The sequence below is a fragment of the Cornus florida genome, unplaced genomic scaffold (genome assembly GCF_030987335.1).
Source record: "Cornus florida cultivar Cherokee Brave unplaced genomic scaffold, ASM3098733v1 CherokeeBrave_3.0.0_Hap2_Chr04, whole genome shotgun sequence".
Classification (NCBI taxonomy): Eukaryota; Viridiplantae; Streptophyta; class Magnoliopsida; order Cornales; family Cornaceae; genus Cornus; species Cornus florida.
The window spans coordinates 90,443,967-90,467,733 of record NW_026775574.1 but is presented as its reverse complement, the minus strand read 5'-3'; the positions used below and the strand labels follow the sequence as shown (position 1 = coordinate 90,467,733).

At 36.4% G+C, this 23,767-nt stretch overlaps 1 pseudogene; it reads right to left on the bottom strand.

Moving 5' to 3' along the window:
- Nucleotides 1-4,575: 4,575 nt before the first annotated feature.
- On the bottom strand, nucleotides 4,576-9,836 carry LOC132303869 (transcription factor MYBS3-like; annotated as a pseudogene).
- Nucleotides 9,837-23,767: the final 13,931 nt, after the last annotated feature.

The window sequence follows — 23,767 nt, the reverse complement described above, 5'->3', positions numbered from 1 at the left end:
TAGAAGAGGAGGGACGGCAGATGGTGGTGCTCCAAAACTGCGCAATTAGCGCCGTCTTGTTGAATGATCCAGATCCCGACGGTGACAGGGCCTATACGTGAGGCTGGAAGGGGCTGAGGAACGCGGCTAGCAGAACCTTGATTCATGCGCGGCTGGTTCTTGCCGCTGTCGGCAACACGGCCGACGTCGCCATGGTCCACAGTGATGGTGATCCGATTCTTTGTATTCACCTGACTTCTTTGGACTTAATAATGCCGACCTAATTATCAAAATTATCATATAGCTATAAGAGAAAGTTGCAAAAATTATTATATTATTTAAAAAAATCATGCCAAACACATTAAGAAACAATTGTACAGTTTGTTCCTATCTACTTGAAACACAAAAGAATTGTTATGAAACACAAGATGAAAAGATGAAAAAAGTGGGAGAAGGAAGGATCTGCGTTTGTGGGCAAAGGTTAAAAAGGTCATTTCAACATTCAAATTGGTCAATATAAAAGTAAAAGGGCAAAAATGTCAATTTATTACCATTAGGGTATTTTTGGTAACTGTAACAAACTTGAGGGGGTGTCTTTGTCCCAAAATAGGGTCAGTTGTATTTGTATATTTTTTTGGTAAATCTCAAGAGTTGTGTGATACCCCTCAGATCCGAGACATGGGTTGATCAGGCCCAAGCCCAAACCCGATGGAATATCAAACAATTAATATTTAAAACGAACACAGATTACAAAATGATTTAAGAAATAAATAAAAGTTGAAAGAAATCTAAGTTTAAAAATCCTTGAATAAAATAAAAATCAAAATCCCGAAATCCCATCCTCCATAAAACCTCCAATAATTGAATAACTCGGGAATCCATCTCTAGTGAACTCCTAATAAAAAAAATCCAAACTGAAATCAAACTACTAAAAGAACATCCGGAATGAAACCATAGAGAGAAGTCCTACGTTGTCGGAAGAGTGAGTAGTAATCTCTGCTCAGCACGATCAGGTTTAAGTCTGGAACTGACGAGTACATGAAAAATAGAAGTGGTTCAGGCCCACGAACAAGTTCTATCCTACTATAATCCAAGCAGAGACTCGATATGCATATACATTCTAACCAACTCAACAATATCTATATAATCAGTATATATATATATATATATATATATCCACATTATGGGACTCTCACTGAACTATGATGAAGGTCTCAACTTGAGTAGAAGGCAACATGCAAAACGCACCTGAGTGGGTATGACTACCTAGCCTAACAGGGTATACCTCAACTAACATAGTCAGCTACGCATCTTACTGCATATATGTTCCCTAACCGTCGACTTTGAGACTCATGCTCATATCACGGTACCATATAAATATATTTAAAGTCCTATCATATCCATTCATAAGAAGTCCAGTTAGTCATTCAGTATGTGCAGTTTTTTTGACTTAACAAAGATAACAAGTAATCCCGTCAGTCATTCAGCTTGTGTAGCTTTTTTGACTTAAGTATAAGTAGGATTTATATTATAACCCATTCCTTTATTCCGTATAGGTAGGATTTAGTGTTTTAAAACTAATCCGTCCCTAGTATGCCACCATCCTATACTAGTGCACACAATCCATCCATCCAGTAGTTGATAATATAGATAATAAATGTAACTTCCAACTAATCCACAGAGTCCATATAATTGATAGACCGTAAATAAATGTTTATATCAATTAATTCCATACAAAGCATAATAAAATTTTGTAACCTAACATGCTTGTCTTATTCTACTGTTACATGATTCTTGCATAATTTATAGCACAGAAAATAAACATAAACATCCTTTACTCCGTGATAAACATAATAATGATAATAAATACATTAGCATGCTTACTTGATACCACTTAAAACATGATTTAGATTATAAACCATTCACAGAAAAATTGCTACAAACAAAGTTAAGCAATTTAAGTTTTTCACTTCCAAAACAGAATACTAATCTACTTAAAAATTATATACTGTTCAAGCAATACACATTAGTTGATTTGTTATCATGCCTCCTGGAGCCTTAATATGACTTTATGCATCATTAAAACTTCCACATACAACCCTAAATCCATCTGGAACAACAAAAACCAACCCAGAAAACCAAAATATGCCAAAACTGCAACAAAAGGGGGTGGAGCCGCCTCCCCCACTCGGGGAGCCACCTCCCCCTTGAGTGGAGCCGGCTCCATACCATGTGGAGCCGCCTCCACACCACCTAGAGCCGGCTCCACCCTTGTGTAGAGCCACCTCTTCACCCGCTCTTCTTATCTGCTTGTTTTCCTTCACCTTTTCCCTCTCCGGTGACGTCCAATTTTATCTGTCCTTAACTTTAAAGGTTTCTACTAATTAAAATTAAGTTCCAATGTTCCAGAGATTTTAGAAATCATTAATCTTTAATCCACTTCAATTTGAACAAAAATATGCAAGGAAAAATTAAAACAAGCAAATACTAATCATGTAAGCACATACAGTTACAGACGAACATAAACATGCAAACCAGATTAATATTAATACTTCCTAGTGTGGTACAGACTAATTCAACTCTTTATGCATCAGTTTACATGAATTAATTCAAGAGTTATGCAAGAACGAACTTAAAACAACCAATACATAACTTGTAAACACAACCAATTTTTTTTTAAGCATTCAGACATGCAATCCGATTTAATTTTAATCTTTATTTAGTCCTGGAGTTGCATTAGACACGTAAAGAACACGAGCCAAAGGAAGAGAGTTAGGATTAGAACTTGCCTTTAGCCTTGCACTGTCGTCTTCCCAAGTTCTCCGGCGATTCCTACTGAAATCCCTCCTCTGTTCTCTCTCTGCCTCCAATGTCGTGAATAGGGTTCTAAAACCCTAGCTAGACGTATGGTACATATTTATAGACAACAAAAATACCTAAGTCCAATTAAACCCTAAACCTAAACATAATCGGCCCATGACAAAACCTATTTTATAAACGCTATGTCTGCTACAAATTTACAAAGCCACGTTAAAAAAATTAAAACATTTAAATTTAATTAAAACAATGACTCATGTATGTAATTTAAATACACAATTAAACAGTTAAACTGCCAATTAAAATAGAAACAATTAAATAGTTAAATCAAACCAAATACTAAAACAATTAAATAATTAAGCAAATATGCAATTCATCACACAAAATAAAATAAAACAATAAATAAAATGCCGAGACTATTCTTTTAAAATTAGGGGTATCACAAGTTGTTGTTGTACTTTACCTTAAATATTAATATATAATTGAGGCCTAAATTGTAAAATCACACAACTCTGTTAATAAAATAGATGCCGTCACGTACAGGGGTTGTGCGTGGAATATTAACACCCAGAAGGAGTATAGGTGGAATATGGTCAAAGGTGAGGGGGTATTGGTGGAATTAACCATTCTTTCTAATTCAGGTAGCATAATAAGTTCCTATTAGAAGCACGGTTTTGTACCGGAATGCACACAAGCATAACTAAATAGGGTTTTAATTTTTATTTTAGATGTGATGTGAATTAGGCTTTGAGATAAAAATATTAGAGAAGATCCAAACCCTATAATATTTATAAATAAGATTGAAGAATGAAATGTTATGCCATTTCATTAATGATCCATTATTTATTTTAAATCTTTAGTACATGTAAATTGGTAAAAGAATCTCTACGTTAGTAATATTTTTCTTCTTCCCTTTCTTAGATTTAGACTCCTTTTGATATGTCATGGAATTCTGAATGCCATGGAATGTTTCACAATATATATATATATATATATATATATTAATCATTGCAAAGGTACAAAGGTCAAGCTATTAATCACGGTATAAAAGTAAAAGTCAAATCATAAAAAAAAACATACAAATTTTGAAGCAAAATAAATATATATATATATTCCATATTTATTAAAAACGAGAGCCAAGGCTCTGCAACGAAAGCCGCCACCAAGGAGAGGCTGTGTCAATATCATACCATATAACTCACAGGCTTCTATAAGACGAATCCACACATGAACTATTTTGTAATGGTAATATCATACCATATGTTTCTGGGATAGAACGTCAGTTACGTCACATAATGACTATTTTACAATATCATACCATAAATCATATGCTTTGGTGTAACACCTCTTAGGCTCTTAGCAATCAAATTCTCAGGAAACTACTTTCAATTTTATGAAGAAAAATATACACCAAAAAAATAATAAATTTACTTTCACATATTTAAGTGTCATCTGAATTGTACTTCTCAGATTCAAAAAAAAAAAACTAAAGACAAAAATGTTGTCCTCCTCTTCCTCTTCCTCTTCCTCTTCCTCTTCCTCTTAAACCATTTGAACCTTTTAAGAACCCATTTTTGAAGAGGCTTGGGGATTGAATGCATTGAAGTGATATTTCCTTTTGATTGGCCACAATGGGTCAGAGTCCACCCCTGATAAAAGTACTGATTATATTGTACTGATTATATTTACAAGTAATGCCATGTATGACTTATCAAAAAGAAAAACAACTGATACCATCTATGTGTCATCAGTTTCACACCACAAATTTAAGTACAAATAGACCATTCGAACCTTTACATAACATTCAAATGTATGTCCAAACTCATAAACCATTTGAACCCCCTTGAGGACTTTTTTTGTTTGTCCTAAGCAACCAACATTTTATCCAATAGAAAATTTCTCCAACCTTTTTGAACACTTTAAAGCATAAGATGTTACCAAGACTTTCCTCAAACCATCTCTCTATATAAAGACTTTCCTCAAACCATCTCTCCATACAACTTTAGGACAACTTGAAAAATCATTTCCAATTCAAGAGGTCTGGTAATCCCTTCTCACTTCTCTTCATAGTTTACTGAACATTTCCTTTCCATCTCCATGATTGTTAATTTATTATATTGTGCCAACTCAAAGTGTTTTCTTCAGATTTGTGCTCAAAATCCTATGGCTGATGCTGCAACAACATTCCTCTTTCTGCCCCGCATAGGAAGGAACTTCACCGGACAGTTCAATGTGGCATTTATGGCCATGAGATGCTACTTCTTTGAAGGACTGTGTATGGCCACTGCTCGCCATGCAATTCTTGTCTTCATCGTTCCAATTATCATCAACTTTCTCGAATTGATGTACCAAGGGAAGGACAAATCTCCATTTGAAACACACCCCAAGAGCATGCAGGTGGGCATTGTTAGTTTGCTCGTATATGGATTGGCATATGATGCTAAGTCGAGATTTTCTTCTACTCATCCAACTTATGCCCTTGTTCTTCGGCATAGTATGGTGGTGTTTGGTTCGCTGGCAGTGGTGTCTCTGGCATCAGTCCTCTTTGCAGACTCCATTAGGCCGGTTCTATACTTGCTTTACGTCTTGTTTTTAGCAGGTGAATTGTTGAACCAACAGCTTCGAATGCTGTGGAATTGGCTCCACCAGAGAATCATGGCCCATATTCACCATAGACAGCCTGTTCCTGAAAGGCACGCTATAGAAATGCTCCCTGCATAACAGAAGGAAATTAAGCAATTGGGGCACAAACACCAGTACCTGACTTGGTGAGAGTTTATTTTAGGAAACATACACTCTGAATGTTACAGTAAAGAACAACAACAAATAACTGAGGTGGCCCTGACCATCAAACATGGGTCTGTATCTTGTACACAATTTCTTATCATGACCAAAGAAAAATCAAGCAGTCTGTTAGTATGTGTCCTAAAGAAGAAGTTTAAGGTGGCTCTGACCAGACCAATCTATAGATTCTTAAGAAATTTAATGTCCCTATAATCTGCCAAAATATGGTTGGTTTAGGCAATCAAATGTACGAAGAATCAGAAAATTTATAATTCTTTTTCTTTTTCCATTCTTTATCATGAATTTCAGAATTTCCATATGCACCAAAGGATGGTAAGATGACATACCAGGAAGTGTTCCGAGTTTAAGGGTAGGGAAGAAATTTGATCTCGATCTAAGGCACTAGACCATTCCAAAGTGATGGATGTAGCCACTTCCATAGGTTCCAAAATTCAGCTACAATTTTTCCCAAGGAATCCCGTTTACTCTTTTACCTGCTCATGCATTCATAGACAAGACTCAAGCTGTGAGTCGCAACGTCAAACAATTATCCTCAATACATACAGGATTCATCTTAACAAGAACTTTTGCTCATAGAACCATATTTTTAATGGAGATCACAATCCAGAAAAAAATGAAGTGTTCCCCACAAATAAATCAACAAAATGAATTTATTTATTTATTTATTTTTCTTCAGCAGCTCATTGCAGAATAGAGTAGACACAGGCTGAAAGATGCCTTAGCAGACAAGCTCTTATTTCTCAGTTTTTCTTACATTAGAAACCAATACGCAGCATGAAAACCAAAACAAAAAGATTTACCGTTGACAAAGTAGTATTTAGTACCAATCCAAGGATAAATGTATAGTGGTTCTTGATTCCTTCCTGATACATAGACATATTGTAGGTATAACAGAAACACTTCCTCAAGGGGGACGAGTCACAACTCAGGTAAATCTTTGGTCAAAAGAAACATAGAATTTGTTACTGTTTAGATTATCACAAGCATAATTCTATCTAAAGCAGAAGATATAATAAACTGAAGGAAAAATAATAATAACTTGGCACAAAATGGTAAAAGATTTAATTAATTTCTCACAAAAGTTGCAACAACCTACAAGGTAAGAACTGACATTTTCTTTCAGCAAGTAGGTAACAAAAGAAAACTATTACTAGACTCAAACCAGACTGCGCATTATTTTCATGAATTAACAGAAAATATCAAGAGCTTACCAACACTAAGCAAGCTATCCTAAACATCTAGGCAGCACTTTGACTTCTAAACTGCATGGATAGGACTGTTGCTTGAGTTCATGCCTGAACTGCTAGAGGCAATAGCATGGAAAGCAGACTGCCTAGTGGTTCCGTCAAACAGTTTCAAGGAGAGAGGAGAGGACCCTTTCTCGCCAGCAGATTCCCCCAAGCTCAATTTTGACATGCCAACCAACTCATCTACATTAATTGGGCTCTTTGAATGCGTTGCTGTTGGCTTAAGAACCTCATGAGTTTCCTTTTTTGCTGGCTCCATACCTTATCCTGACCAAAATGGGAAAGAGAATGGCAGAACAGGAGAGATGTAAGCAGGATAAACATCTGGGTAACAGCACTGCGAGCTATCTGGCTTTGGAAGGACATGTTCCCCATCATTGGAGTTGACAGAATCCATTAATTCACATTATTCATTCAAATCAGGAGGCATAAACAATGCATTGTTGTGTTGTCTCAGCTTGTGGAGGATTAATGGCAAAGAAATCTGGCGACTCCATTGGTGTGTCGACTGACTGCAGAAATACAAGGAAAAGTAACGATAAATAAGCAATGAATATTGAGATAGGAGAGAAATGAAAAAGTGACTTAAAAGTACCAAATGTGCATGCATCTAAAACAGAAACCTAATCACAGAAAACTTAGTAAGTGCTTCCAAAAAGAAACTATATAAATCTAGATCCTATCCTAAAGGCTTAAAACGGCAGAATCATACACATTGGATGCACAATGGAAACAAAAAATGTAGGAGTCATCTTAGCAATTCCAATCAAATATACATAGTAAACGATAAATACAGAAATAATTGCTATTTAGATGAGTCTCAGAAAACAATAAACCAAGATAATCCAACATAAATGTTTCTCGCTTTTAAGGGTGGCAACAGACAGCCAATCCCTTGCATTTATGTCACATGTCATATGCATGATCATGTCAGTGAGATTCTGGCTATTAGTATGGATGGAGTTTGGAAAATCCCATAATAAAATTATGGCATCAGAATCAGAAACAAACAGAAGCAACAAATCTGGCATCCATAACCATTAAGAATTATCATTAAATATATAAGTAAAAATTAAATATACATATAATTATATATATGCCTATGATTCATCTGTGTACAAAGAGAAATATAAATATACTAACTTCATCGGTTACAATATCAAACAGGCTAGATCGTCTTTTCCTTCTAGACATGTTGGTTTGCCTGATGAAATATTTATGGGCATGGCTGGCCACCTGTTTGGGATTTCTTGATATCACATAATTGCATGCTATTCCTCGCCAATCACCTTTGCCAAGCATTTGCAAGCCACGTAGAAACATCCTATGTTCCTCTTCGGTCCATGTAGAAACATCATATGTTCCTCTTCGGTCCATGGAACACCTATAAATCAAATTACACATGTTTCAAAGGCCAACAGGCACGCACAGTACAGGAAATACGATAGATGTATCAAAAAAATAATGTGTTCAACTATATGGACTAGAAAATCTGATCAATTCAAAGCGGACAATAGATGCACTAAAAGTGAACCTTTGGTGGCATTAGAAAATACTTAAGAAGACAAGATATAAGCTAAACACGTTCATGTTCCTCCCAGAACCAAGAAATTTTACCACATAAATCAAAACTTCGCTCTTCAAAAAATGCAAATTATTTGCTCGATCTAAAGAAACTATGCTTCCTTGCCCTCATCAGGTTGACAACCTGACAGCTTTTAAAAAAAGATAAGTTCCACTAATACAGTAATACAATATCATCTATTCCATGGCTTTGATAACAAATCACCAACAATCCTGGCTGCTTCAAGTTTTAATGAACTTCATGACTTGGAAGCTCAAACGTAAGTATGATCCCTTCATCATATGGATAAAACTAGTTTGCCATTACATCGACTAACCACAATCAGAATACAGAGCTGCTCTGAGTAATATAAATATAATGCTAAGTGCAACTGTTAGTTACCCAATGAAGGTAAATTTCAATATGACACATGAAGAACTATCAGTCAGCATTTTTAACTAAATCAATTCTTGATTGGCAAAAAGAGCAATTGAAGTCAACTGGGAGAGGCAGTCAAGTAACCAGCACTAACTTGAATCAGTAACTCATCACCTATTTACAACGATTTTTTTTTTTCCAAATGAATCTTGTACAAACTAAAGCAGTGACTCTAAATGCAAATCGAGTATGGCATAAATCAAAATTAAATCGATTACCCTTTAATTCCCTTTAATTCTAAAAGTCATAGAGGTTTTGAAATGGGCACCTGTTTTCTCAGTTTGGTTGATGAGGAAGGATAAACTACTCTACTCTCATTTGCTGAGGAAATGTAAAAGAGGAAAAATAAATTGAAGACAATTACTCTCACTCTTCCAACTAGATTTCAAAACCCATGTATAGTACAACTTTCTAATTTTGTTGAGCTACTGATTTTGGGGACTACAAAATTAGATCATAAAATCAAAATTCAAATTTTCATTAGCAGTCGCCCAATTTCTCAAACCACATTGAAAGTTGTAACTTATATGAAATTCAAAACTTGATTCTTTACAAAATAACAATCAAGCACAACCATCCACACTTACAAATAGAACATTAAATACCCAAATAAACACAGACAAGATTATATATATATGGTTGAAAAAATCGAACCTTTCTTTCTTTCTCTGCTGGACGAAGAACCAGGGACAAAATCCTCCGATGCATAGCCATCTGTGGCAACGCCGTGATCCGGCGTGTCGTCGGGGAAGTCGTGAATGCTATTGGCGCCGCCGTTTTGAAGGGTTCCGATACTGGAACCTGTGTAATGGGTCAAGTTTACTGGCACTCTTTCGGATTGCCCGATCCAAGTGACCTGGACTCTTACGATTAAGGACAATTATTAGTTCCACACCTGTTAGGATGTACATTTTTTATAATATGTAAAAAAATAATAAATGAACACGTTTTCATTCGTTACCAGCAACACTTAAAGTCTGTTTCGGCTAAAAATTAAATAAGAAAAATTACTATTCAAAATGTGTCCTAAATAAATAAAAATCATTTCAGTAATTATAAATGTATATATTTCATTTTGAAATTTATATCTACATTTACATATAAATTATATATTTACAATTATAACGCTGAAAAGCCCCTCAAAGGAACTAAAATAAAATTTGAACTACAAATTGTAGGAGACCTTCACACAGGTGAAGATTCCTCCAAAAATTGGCGTATGCCGCTGTTTGCGGCGCGCACACGGTATTCTTAGGCTTTATATATTTATTTATTTTCATGCATTTTTATGGACAAAAGTGTGGGAACAAAACAAAACTGCGAACTGCTCATTGATTTTATTATAAGTCAGCCTCTCATCAATTTAAATGTTGCATTTTGACTTCTTCATATCACCGATTATCACTTTTCAACCCTCATAATAAATATTAAATGTCCAGAATACCCTCAAACAAGTTTAGGTCAAGGACAGCTTGTAACTAATCAATAATTTTTGAAAAAAGATTTGTTTTGTTATTATTATAATTTTTTTTTCAGTTTTGCCATGTATCTAATAAGGCAATGTGAGTTTGATTTATTACGTTAATATATGTTCATGGCCATTCTTATACCTATTGTTGGTAATTTATGAAATTGCAAGAAAATTTATCTGCATAAATGATGATTTAATACATACAGTATATATATATATATATATATATATATATATATATATATATATAAAAATGATTGTAGGTGAGTGTATATATATATATGTTCATGTCCATTCATATACTTACTATTATTTTGATTTTTTTTTTTTTTTTTTATAATTTATCAGATAGCAAAAATTGTTTACGGCAATGGTGGAACCATCAAGCAATTTATTATCATTACAATTATAATTTTTTATTATTATTACTACTATTACTGGCGCTACTGCTTACTATTATTATTACTGTTATTATTATTATTACTATGTATTCTTATTATTATTATTGCTGTTATTATAACTTATTATTATTATTATTATTACATCATGCAACAAATATGTATTACTACTAAACAGTAAACACTAAACAGTGTTATTATTTTTTACTTTTAAAATCACGGCAACAACTAATATTAATAAATATTATTTTTAATTTCTACTTTCATTCATTAAAAAAAAAATATATATTTATACTTTCTTAAAGAGTGCAAAAACAAAAAGAAGAAAGAAAAGAAATATTTACTAAAATTTTGCTTGAACTTTTTATTTTAAAAATAACAGGTAATTATGATTCATGAGGCAAAAGGAGAAATCCACTTCATTTTCACCCTCATAATACAATTTTATTTTCTTTTTTCTGTCTTTTTAATGTTAAATTATTTGTTTTTCTTGATAAATATTTCTTTTCCAACTTTCATTTCCCTAATTACATATTTCTTAACCATTTCCGTATCAACTTTGCTTTTCAAAATCAGGTATCACCAACTCATCCCTCCTTCGACCGTACATTGTTTTCGTCATTCAGGCAAGCCGCTCCGGTGCGCACACCGCCATCACAAGAATCCCATTGCCCTCTTCTTTCTCTCTCTACTCAACCCTCTCTGCTCTAATCTCTCTCTACAGCATTATACATACATATATATATATATATATATATCGTCGATTGCCTACATTCTCTATCTGCGTATATTTCTTGATTTCGGAAGCGGAGTTGAAGTTTCTCGTGGATTGATTAGTTGATTATGAATGCGTGTTCCTGAATTAGAGGTTCGAATTCTCTCATGGATTCGATTTGGATTCACAACAACCACCCAAGCGCTTGGCATTTCTTTCTCGCGATCCTATTCGCATTTGGTTTCGTTGCCCTCAGGGTTATACTTGACAGATTCATATTTCGTGTTAGTTTTTCTATTTGTGTCACATTTCGTATAATTTTTTGCGTTGTTATTGCTACTTTCTTGAATCTTGAAATGGAATTCTTTCGTAATGGAGAGCCTCTTTGAAGATTTTGATTATTGTTGCATATCAATGTACTTTTTTATAAGCTAATTTAGTAACTATATGTATGCATAATATATAAGTCACATACACACATGATGACACAAAATTTTTTGGTTTCTAGAATGTAAGCAGGAAAAGAAAGTGTAAGAAAGCTTGAACGGTTGAGAGTTACTAGATGACACCGTACATTGTACATTTCCATTTAAAATGTTCCAGGGGCATTCTCATTATAGCTTGAGTCAAGCTTCAATGCTCACCCTGAAGTATCATGCGTAGCTAGAGATGCAAACAAGGCACTCAATTATGTTGTTGGAACAAATCTATTGCAGTAGTGCTTAACCAGGCTTAGAATCGCGTAATTGATTCTCGAAGATAGTTGAAGCCTCTCCCATGTGCAAACTGTAGATGATTGACATCACTATTTCCGGGATTCAACTAAACCCAGATTCGAAATTTGTATGTTCATAAAGGTTGCACTTCTCTTCGGTGCAAACAATTCCTTGAGAGGGGGTGAAAAACTATAACACTCAAACTCAATTGTTTAAAATACTTCTCTCAAAACTTTAATGCTAAATCTCTCTCTTGATTCTTGTTTTGAGACTATATGCATATGTTTTTTAAAAGGCTTCGTAGGACTAATACTATATTTATAGAGAAAGTATTCCTCTTTGAAGTTATAATTGTAAAGTTCAGACTTAAAGTCTTCATTAAATAGAGTTAATTAAAACTAATAAATTCGAAACACAACTGCGACATATGTAAAACCGGCCTGTAAATAGTCTTAGCTTAGAGCATTGAGTGGGTCTTTAGAAATGCAAGAAAGTGAAATTTTCAAGCAGAGAAGAGTTCAACGATCATGGAGTGACATTGTCTCTTTTCAAACAAGTTTATTATGCATGGCTACCAAAGGCACTTGATATTTATTCTGCAATCTTCTATATATATGGTTCAATCGTTTAATCACCGTTGATTTAATATTGAGGATTCTGACCGTCGTTAGCGGGAGAAATTAGCCTGCCCAGGTACATGATACATGTACTGCTACATGTCATTGAAGTTTCAGCTTTGGCATTCCTTTACCAATCTCAGGATGAGCTACTAAGGTACTGATAAATAATGGAAGCTTTAGGTGCCAACATCTTAAAGAAGATGCAGAGATGTGTGGTTGGCAGACCTGTTCTATTTGTGCCAATGCATTTGGAAAAATCAGAATAGACCACTTTTAAAGTGGTTGAAATGGCTATCTTGAAGCTAAACACATAAAGTTGAGTTTTATTTATCTTATTTTTCTTCCGCTACGGGGAGATTTTCAGTTTTGAAGGATTCTTTTTCTGAGTTTGTCGGTCTTTTGTCTATATGTTCTGTGTACATGTGTTATTATCCCAACCCATCTTCGATAACAGTCATGGCATCTTTTAAATTTTTATCAATGTCCCTACTTCATCTCTATGTGTATGTCTTCTAGTGTAAGAGTTTATATTCTTTTATTTTTCAATTTCCCTACCTTCCTCTCCTATCCACTTAGTTTCTGTTAAGTATTTTAAAACCCACCTTCTATCCATGGTTTCTGCCAACTTTGTTGCTTTATCTATCAGGGTTACTACATTCCAAGTCTCTTTTTTAACCCTATTATCTTGTGCCAACTTCTTTATTGCGCTCACACGGTTATCCTTCCCTAGCTTTCACCGCATCCATATGTAGATATTGTCCATGTTTTCAAGCATCCAAAAGGTCATGAAATGTGTTGCTTAAATGGAATACCTCTGCAACATGACAGTAGTTTATTTGTCATATTTTCAAGGGACGTCTAATTGTACATCATTGAGTGGAAAGATTATCTTAGTAATTGGATCAAAAGTTGTTTTTAGCATCTGTTGGAAGAACTGGTCCTGGCCGAAATCAACAGCCGGAGCTCTCTTTGCTCGAATTATGATTTTTGAGTCCAATGTGAAAGAAATGCATTCATCAATTGTTGTTTTTGCTTGCAACTAACCTTATGGTTACCAATTATTGTATAAGAAACAATAGATGCACACGGTTTTGTGTTGGCAAGTTAGTCACACACCCATTTTGTCTTGAATAAAACTTGAACCCTCGACCTCACAAATAAGAATCATCTCCTAGATGTCAGCAGCAAGAATCTTAAAATATCCTAGCAGAAGTGAAAGCATTATTAAGAGGCCAAGAATGGCAAGGGGGCCCAATAGTCATTAGTCTGTTAAACTAGGCAATTGAGGTTTGTAAAGTATTGGTTTACCCACTGGCTGGTCTTTAGCCTACTTCAGAGGGATGCATTTTGGCAGCAAGTGCTGCCGTGGAGTGAACTTATGGGAAGTGATTTTCACTTTACGTCCCTTACAGTTTTCCAGGTTAGGGCTAGGATGGTATTTTGTGTTGGTTATAAAAACTCAATCAATATCATTTTTTTTCTTTCCTTGGGAGGAGACTTCACTTCTTCCTGCACCTATTCTTTCATAATAGTCTTTCCTTGTTAAAAAATAATAAAAGCTTATGTCATATAGCTAGTAGCAACATACCTTCCTCTAACCTGCCCAAGAACTTCCCCTGCTTTTTACCATAGCCTAGTATTTTGACATAAGGTACTAAAAACACAAGGCAAATAGAACAGCAAATAAATATTTAAAAAAATAAAATGAAGCAAAAATAAAAAGAAAATCAACACACCTTGGCCCAGTAAGAATTATTTTGAAGCCTGTCATCAGGAAATTCAATCTCACCGACTTTCACTCTTTGAAATGCATTCATTGTCTTTGGCTGTAAAATCAGCATCGATCAAATATAAATTTACAATGGAACATCAATTGTTTGGGAAAAAAAAAGAAAAAAAAGGAGAGAGAGAGAAGAAAAGAAAACTATGATGCGGATTGAAATAATAAACAAAAGAACAACAATGGAAGTGGCAAAGATGATAACATAATGGGAAAAAGGACAGTGCGTGCACACACTCACAAAAATAAATAAATAAATTAACAATAAAATGCAAGATAAGAAAACCAAAGAACAACAAATAAATCATTGAAATAAAGGGCTCACATTTAAAAAGAAAAGAAAAAGAATTTCTTTTAGGACATCTACTGTCATCAATACCTTCCCCTCACCACCACCACCCCCCCACACAAAAATCCCAGGGGAAAAATGATATAAATATTTGAGTAAGAAGAGATCACATGGCTGTCTAACATCACTAAATATAGAACTGTTGGCATATTTAACCAGACAACACCATCCATGGATAGCCCCACTCCAATTTATTTTCAAGGTAAATGTATTACGTGTCACATTATTTCAAAGGATAATTTCATGCAAATCAAGAAACAAGTAAAAGATTTACAACATTGTACCTCAGCTGATCCATTAAGTTCTTTCCTCATGGTTTTCTGCTCTTCCCCATTCTCCTCAAGCTTCCCATTTGCATGCTTATCAAGCTGCTTTGTACAAGCCTTCTTCAAGTCAACATGACCAACTTGGTCATTTTACCCTTTACTTTCTTTGTATGCATGCCCATCACCTCCTGGGATTGCATTCACCTTTATCATTTGCTCATTACTCTTCGTTTCTTCCAATCTTTCAGTTTTTCCGCGCTTGGAGTGTTCAGTTGCTACATCCGCAACAGGCTGAAGCTCATTTTAGTCAGAAGCTAATCTTTTTCTTTTCTTGGAATGTGTTTTTTTCTTTGTTAGCTGCATCCTCTCTTTCTAGAATCATTAATTATTGCATTTCTTTGTCAACCACTTCCACTAGCTCTTGAGGTAATCCTTCAGAGACTGAACCATCTTTCTTTCTCTTCCCAAGAACGGAGCCAATGAAGGCATAGGGGGCACTGCCCCTCTGAGTTGGCGAGCAACCTATATGTGGTAATTTTTTTAAAAAATTTCATATATATGAAAAAATTTATATAGTGCCCCTCAAATTATATTCCTAAAATTTAAAAATTCCTAAAATTATATTCTTTTTTTTTTCTTTATTTTTTCTTTTACTCTTCACATTTCTTAAATTTTCTTAGTAGAAAAAGTCAAATTTTTCTTCCTCAATTGAAACTTTTTAACTATTGCCTATTAAAGTTCTTTCATTTTTCTTTCCTTTTATATTTTAATAATGTTCTTCTTCTTTGTCTTTTTGAATTTTATAGTTGTTATATATATATATATATATATATATATTTGTTTGGCAGTGTGCCCCCCTCACTTGAAATCCTAGCTCCGTCACTGTTTCTTCCTAACTTTAATTTTTAACTTTTCCCCCCAATTATATTTTAATAATGTTCTTCTTCTTTGTCTTTTTGAATTTTATAGTTGTTATATATATATATATATATATATATATATATATATTTGTTTGGCAGTGTGCCCCTCACTTGAAATCTTGGCTCCGTCACTGTCTCTTCCTAACTTTAATTTTTAACTTTTCCCCCCAATATTCCCCAATGCAGAATCATCAACAAGCTTCTTTGCCATCGCTCCTTGCTTATCCTCCAAGCCTGGTTCCTCAACATTTTCAGCATGACAAATAACATTTTTTCTTATCTCTAGATTTAACTTTTGACTCAGAATCAATTATACTGTCACCTTTTGAAGATACTAAATCCATTACCCCTGCCAATGCATCTAATTTTTCTTGCTCTACATTACCATCAAGTAATCCAGAAACTAAAATACTATCATAAAATCTATGAGTGTGTGTGATGATCTGATAGTAGAAATTAAACAGTTTAGCCATCAAGATCAAAAATAACAACTTTAAAGCGAGCTGCTGTCAATCTACTGAGGTTAACAGTACCAATAAATCTTTGTCAATGACAATCTTAACAAGTCATAAAGTTACCTATAAGTAGGCGAAAGCCAAGCCATTCGACCCATCTGCCGTACCCATGATAAAGAAGAAATGATATGAATCAAACAGAAAAAGAGAATTACTGTGCGCTTCAAGCCAGGGGAAATAATATCCTACTACTATATTATGCAAAATAGACTGTTTTTAAGATATCTTTTCAGGTAATCAGCTTTGTTCCAATATTAACAGTTCCATAGGCTTCACATAAGAACCAAAGGTTGTAGCCTGGTGGTACCTCCTCGCCTTTCAAAAGAAAAGATTGAAGGTTCAAGTCTCCACAGGGCAAGTGAGAGTCCGTGTGTTCCTTGCCAAGGTTAAAAAAAAAAAAAAGATTCACATAAGATGGGGCCAAAATTAGGTTAGAACCTCCCACGTCTGGCTCTCTTCATAAAAGATGTGCCATTAACTTAAGCCAGTTTATTTATTTATATTTTTTTATTCTAATATTACATAGCACAGGACACCGACATGATAAGAAGACTTGGCCGTTAGCTTCAGCGATTCATGGGACATTTCCTTATTTTTCACAAATAATTTCTAAAACCTAATATGGAACAAATTCCTAAAATATTTCCTTGCTTATCACAATTAGCATAAAGATAAAAACTTGAAGATATGCCAAAATGCCATAAATAGCTGTAAGAGCAATTAAAAATCAAGCACATAATCCCTTAAAAAAAACCAGAACAGAGGCTTAAGAGCAAATCATAGTCTTTGCAAAGTAAAGCAAAAATATCAAATCATAAAAATAAGCTTCTTCTGCACATTAGACTAATCTTGTACTACATATAGATATAATAATATGGTCGATAAGCCTACTGTAGGTGCAAAATTCCGCTCAATCAATTACGATCGAGAAAAAATAATATAACACACTCAACAAACAATAAGAATAAACAAGAACAATGTCTATAGAAGAATTGAATTGCTCGCCCCTTTATTGGAGGTCTAGGCCTTTATTTATACACAAAAGTTGGTAGAATTATGGTAGGACTCGCGTTGCTTGTCCTCCAATTCTTTCTATATATGACTTTCTTTACAAATAGAGTTCTTTCCATTGTTTGATATTTCCTATGTAGAGTTTGCTTTGTATAAAAACTTTCCTTTCGGGTTGACTCCTTTGTTAAATAGGATTGAGCCATATTTAATTATACTTGGGCCGGATGCGGTTTGGTGTAAGTGACTTGACTAATGGATCAAAACTTCAACAGTGGTGATGTTGGACTGATCGGTACTCTTGTCTGACTTTGGAGGCCCAACATAAATGATAATGGGTTAAAACACAACGTAACTTGGGTTTGATCCGGATAGGCTTCTGAGATCTCCTAAATGCAGATTTGTATAATGGTGACGTGTCTCATTCTTATTGGAGGGAAATTTTTCCCTCCACACTTTGCCCCCAATTCCACTTTAATTGGGTTACGGCTCCTAATTAAAGGGGAATTGAAGTCGTGTAGTTGCCATTCTCGCACGAGGCGTTTCCATTCGCGTCTATTGTTATTCTGACTCAAGGGCTTGTTCAAGACTCGCTTTTGTTCTCAGTGTGCTCATTCTGTCTACTGCGTTCTTCATACTCTCATATCTCCAGGTTAGTTCTTCTTTCCCTTCTTCCAATCTTACATTATGAGTACTTCGACTACTCCTAAGCGTATAGAGATCGTAGATTCTGAGTCCACGCCCTCGTCTTCCCCTAATCTCATTAGGGTTCCCCCTCCTAGGGTTTCGGACTTCCCTAAGCCTGCAAATGACTCGGTTAATCAGCCGGATGCTTCCCTGATCCAGGCTGAAACATCCACCTCTGGGTCATACAATATCTTCACTAAGGAAGAAAGGAATGCAATTTTATCTATTCATTTTACCCCGTTTTCCATTGAATCCGTAATGGAAGAGTTTGAGATTCCCAAGGGGGTAGAAATTGTGGAATACCCCAAGGGCGCCGATTTTTGCGTCCGCAAGGGCGTCGGAGAAGATGAGTTGCTCTTCTCTGTTGGGCATCTCAACGCTCTTAGGTTCCCCCTTCATCCTTTCTATCACCTAGTCTTTAACAAATTGGGGATTGCACCCCTGCAAGTAAACCCTAACTTCCTTCGAGTAATCTCGGCACTCCTCATTCGCTGATGGCTAGAGAGTCTTGATCTGACTCTGGCTGACTTGCTGATTATTTATTCCATTTCTAAGCACGGGACCGAACCTGGTCGTTTCTTTTTCACCTCCCCCTTGTACCAAAGGATATGTACAGACCTCCTTACTTCTGAGAAGAAGTGGAAAGAGAGGATGATAATCGTTAAAGGGAGATGGGCCGTGCCCCAATCGAGCAAACTCCCAATCCCTCACAAGTTCGGGAAGTTAGGTATAGAACATCCCCCTTTCTTCATGAAGATTGTTTTGGCTGTTTCCCATGTCGAGTCTTATTTTTTCGATATATTTATGAGTTTCTTGGTATTTTTTCAACGACATTTCCTTCTTCGGCTGCCAAGAAGAGGCTTTCCTTCCTGGAAGGGCAGGTTTGAAAAGACCCTCATTTGGTTGAGAACTTACTTACTTCTGCAAATCTTAAAGTAATTGCTTCCAGAGTTGTAGCTGCTGATCTCATGGACCTCTCACTTCCATCATTTGACAGCTTCCCCATGACTGAGGAAGAAAAACAACGGGCTAAAGCCTTGAAGAGGAAGGCTGCAGAGAGTGCCCCGTTAACTATATTGCGCTCAAATGAACAGGAGAAGGAGATTGACGAAGTCCCTTTGAACAAAAAGGCGAGGCTGAATTCTTCTTCAACCACGAAACCCAAGGGTGCTTCCAACCCAAAAAGCAAAGGGAAGAAAGCTGAAGAGATTAACCCTGAAGATGAGGTCAGTGCTTACGTCCTTGCTGAGGCTGGGGCACCTTGGACTCCTTCTTTCTCGAGGGCTGACAAGTCCATCCTCTATGTTGGTGATTCTATGATCACTGACCCATCTGTAGCGCTGGCTGTTGCTCGAGGAATGTGGCTCCCCAAGGATGAAGAAATTATTGGTAGAATGGGATTGGAACAATTACTCCCATCTGCCCCTGTTCGAGCCATAGAGGTTGCTCCTTCCTTATTTTCCATTGTTATAATTATCTTACAAATTTTCTTACATTGTTATTGTCTCTATCTTGATAACGCAGGGCCTGTATCACACCATGGCTCTTTGTGCCACTGCTGAGGCTCAATCTCTCTCCATTCAGAAACTGGAGAAAGATCTCAGCAAATCTAAAGAAGAAGGCATCCCATGCCATTGCAAATCCACAAATTGCATATGAGGCTAGGGATGTTTATAAGAAACGTCTGGCTGTTTCTGATGCAAAAGTGGAATTGCAGAAGGCTAAAGTCCAGCGTTTGAATGATGCCCTTAGCACCTGCATCATTGCAGGGAGGCAGATGCAAGGTCGTTACTCCAGTTTGGTGCGCTTATCCAGCGCCAAGGCCTTCAGGTTCGGCTTCAATCAAGGTTCAGGGGAAAAAACAACAGATCCCGAGGCTTTTGATGCTCATATGGGAGTGTCTTTCCCTTATGATGAGGGTCCGAAGGCTCAGGAAGCTGAAGTTCTTTTCGCTGAGATGGTGAAAGCTTATCCTGAGGTCCCTTCAGCTCCAAGTGTCTCCACTCCTGCAACTGGCCCATCAAATCCTCCACCTGCAAGTCCAGCTGTGGTAGATGCTTTCGAATCTGCCCCGTTTGATCCGAAGAGGAAGTAGGATCGAGTAACTTTTTTTTTTCCTTTTTTCTTTTGTAATGAAATAACATTGGGAATGATAAACATGAATGATATAACCTTGTTTCTTAAGCTGTGTCACTTTTATTCTGCTTCGACTGAGCATACTTGTATGCTTTTGATATTGCACACACTCTGTTGGATGAGATATTTTTTTTTATTATTATTTTTATTATTATTATTTTTTAAGGAAAGTACCCTGTCTGAGGGTTCCTTATCTGTTTTAGTCCGAAGCAAAATAAATAAGATGTGAAGAAGAGATCTTCTCTAACGGTTTATCTGATAATAGATGATTGCTTTTTTCCTTTGGTGATTTAACCGTCAAGGGAAACCTTCTTGAAATGGATTTGTATGAAGCAAGTATATTTATACTTGTTTCTTCTTGTAGTTTTTCGATGTGGGACAATCTCGTGGCTTATATTACCGAACTTAGAATCAGTGAATATGAGTGTGAGAGTAAGGTTTGTTGAGCCGGACACTTAGGGTTTGAGGCGAATGAATTACTCCCCGGCACTGAGCTTAGGGGGAGTTTTGCCGAGCCGGATACTTAGGGTCTGAGGCGAATGAATTACTCCCCGGTACTGAGCCTGAGGGGAGTTTTGCCGAGCCGGACACTTAGGGTCTGAGGCGAATGAATTACTCCCCGGCGCTAAGCCTTAGGGGAATTTTGCCGAGCCGGACACATTGGGTCTGAGGCAAATGAATTACTCTTCGGCGCTGAGCTTGAGGGCAGTTTTGCCGAGCCGGACACATAGGGTCCGAGGCGAATGAATTACTCTTCGGCGCTGAGCCTGAGGGGAGTTTTGCCGAGCCGGACACATAGGGTCTGAGGCGAATGAATTACTCCCCGGCGCCGAGCCTGAGGGGAGGTTTTTTGAGCTGGACACTTAGGGTCCGAGGCGAATAAATTACTCCCTAGCGCTGAGCCTGAGGGGAGGTTTGCTGTGCCGGACACTTAGGGTCTGAGGCGAATGAATTATTCCTTGGCGCTAAGCCTAAGGGGAGGTTTGCCGAGCTGGACACTTAGGGTCCGAGGCGAATGAATTACTCCCCGGCGCTGAGCCTGAGCGGAGGTTTGCTGAGCCGGAGGCGCTGAGCTTGAGGGGAGGTTTGCTGAGCTGGACACTTAGGGTCCGAGGTGAGTTGGTTCCTCCTCAGCGTTGAGCCTGAGGAGAAGTTTGCATATATATATATATATTCTTCTTTTTTTTTTTTTCCTTTTTCAAACAACTTATCATGAAGCCGAGGACTCAAGAATGATAGGAGGCCAAGAAAGCGAGTAACAGTGGCTGGGAAGTTTCCTATTTGTTTACTTTAGAGACTTTCCTCCATTGATACTCCCTTCTTGGCAATCAAATGTAATGGACTACGCATATATTAACCACATTTCTTTTCTATTTTTATCCGATGTGGGACAAAAACTAAATTTTGTAAAAAAGGTCAGTGTAAGGAATGCCTCTGGTATTAAGCTTGACAACCTTTAATACCAGTGGGCCCTCCTTACACCACAATCAACTATTTGAATATTCCCATATATAACAGAATGTAACTCACACTTTTTTGTTGATGTGGGACAGAGAGTTTTAACTATAGGCCAAAGCGCATGCTTTTTAATAATTTGCTTCCAACATTGCTTTGCATAAAAGCATAAAATTGCATAATCACAGTGTAGTATGAAAATTTCTTTGCATAAAAATTGCATAATGTATAATGCGACGCAAAATTGCATAATCATAGAGTGGTATGGCTCCCATTTTTATGGAAAGAAACAAATGGAGTAGAATTGTACTGAAAATGATAGAAGCAAAATAAAGAAAAGCTTGGCTGACTGTGGGCATATATAGCCTTATTTGTGACAAACTCTTAACAAAATTGACTAACTTATCTAATGTAAATACTTTTTAAGGTGTATTGCATTCCAAGGACGCGCAATGGGACGTCCGTTAGCTTCAGCCAAACGATATGCTCCCTTCCCCACTACTTCGGTAACCCTGTAGGGTCCGGTCCAATTAGGTTCCAGTTTCTTTACATAAGCTGTCTCTTGCTTTAGAACCCAATCGCCTACCACAAAGCTCCTGAATCTGACACGTTTGTTATAATTGTTGTGATACCCCTCGGATCCGAGACATGGGTTGATCAGGCCCATACCCAAACCCGAGGGAAATCAAACAATTAAAGTATTTTAAAACGAACACAGATGGAAAAATGAAATAAGAATAACTATTAAAAGCTGAACAGAATACTAATATAAAATCCTCAATAGCCTGATAAAACTTAATAAAATCCAACTTCCAAAACTTCCATGAATTACAACTCGGGAATCCATCAAGTGGACCCCTAAATAAAAATCTCAACTGAAACGTAAACAACTGACATAAAACCAAATACTAAAATATGGAAGGACATCCTACGTCGTCGGTGGAATAAATGATAATCCCTGCACAGCACAATCAAGCCTAAGACTGGAACCGTCCGATACCTGAAAAATAAGAGTGGGTCAGGCCCACGAACAAGTTCTAATCTAACTGCAATCCATACAGTGACCCGATACGCAGATACACCTAAATACCTCACAATATCTATCTAGTCCATACATAAATATATCCACACTAGAGGACCTTCACTGGACTATAATGGGGTCTCAACCTGAGTAGAAGACAACATGCAAAAACGCACCCAAAGGTGGGCATGAATACCTAGACCTAACAGGGTACACCTCAACCATCATATCCAGCTATGCATCCTAATGCATATACGCTCCCTAACCAATGACTCTGAGACTCATGCCCATATCGTGGTGCCATAACATATATATAAAGTCCGTCTAACCCAAGGGATGCCATTTTATTGTTTATTGAATTGACATAAGAATTTTAATCTAGTTTAGTCATTCAACTTAATCAGTCGATCTGACTTAAACACAACCAACATTTAATCTAGGTAGTCATTCAACTTAATCAGTCGATCCGACTACACACAAACACAATTAATCCAGATAGTCTTTCAACTTAATCAGTCGATCTGACTAAACAAGGTTTAGGATTCAATATTTTACAATCCATCCCTTTCATCCGATAGGTTAGGTATTAGCATTTTGAGCTAAACCGTCCCTAGTATGCCACCGTCCCGTACCGGTGCATACAATCCTCCATAACCATATAATTGACAGAATATATTAATTCAGCAATTAAAATTCCACATATATATAATCCAAAACCAATATCCAAGTAATTGCAGGAAAACAGTTAAAGTTCCAGCAATTAAATCCAAGCATTAAACCATATAGTTGCAGATTGTGATTTCATAACTCAACAATTAACATCCAGATATGCATAGATCAAATCTAATATATCATTGACT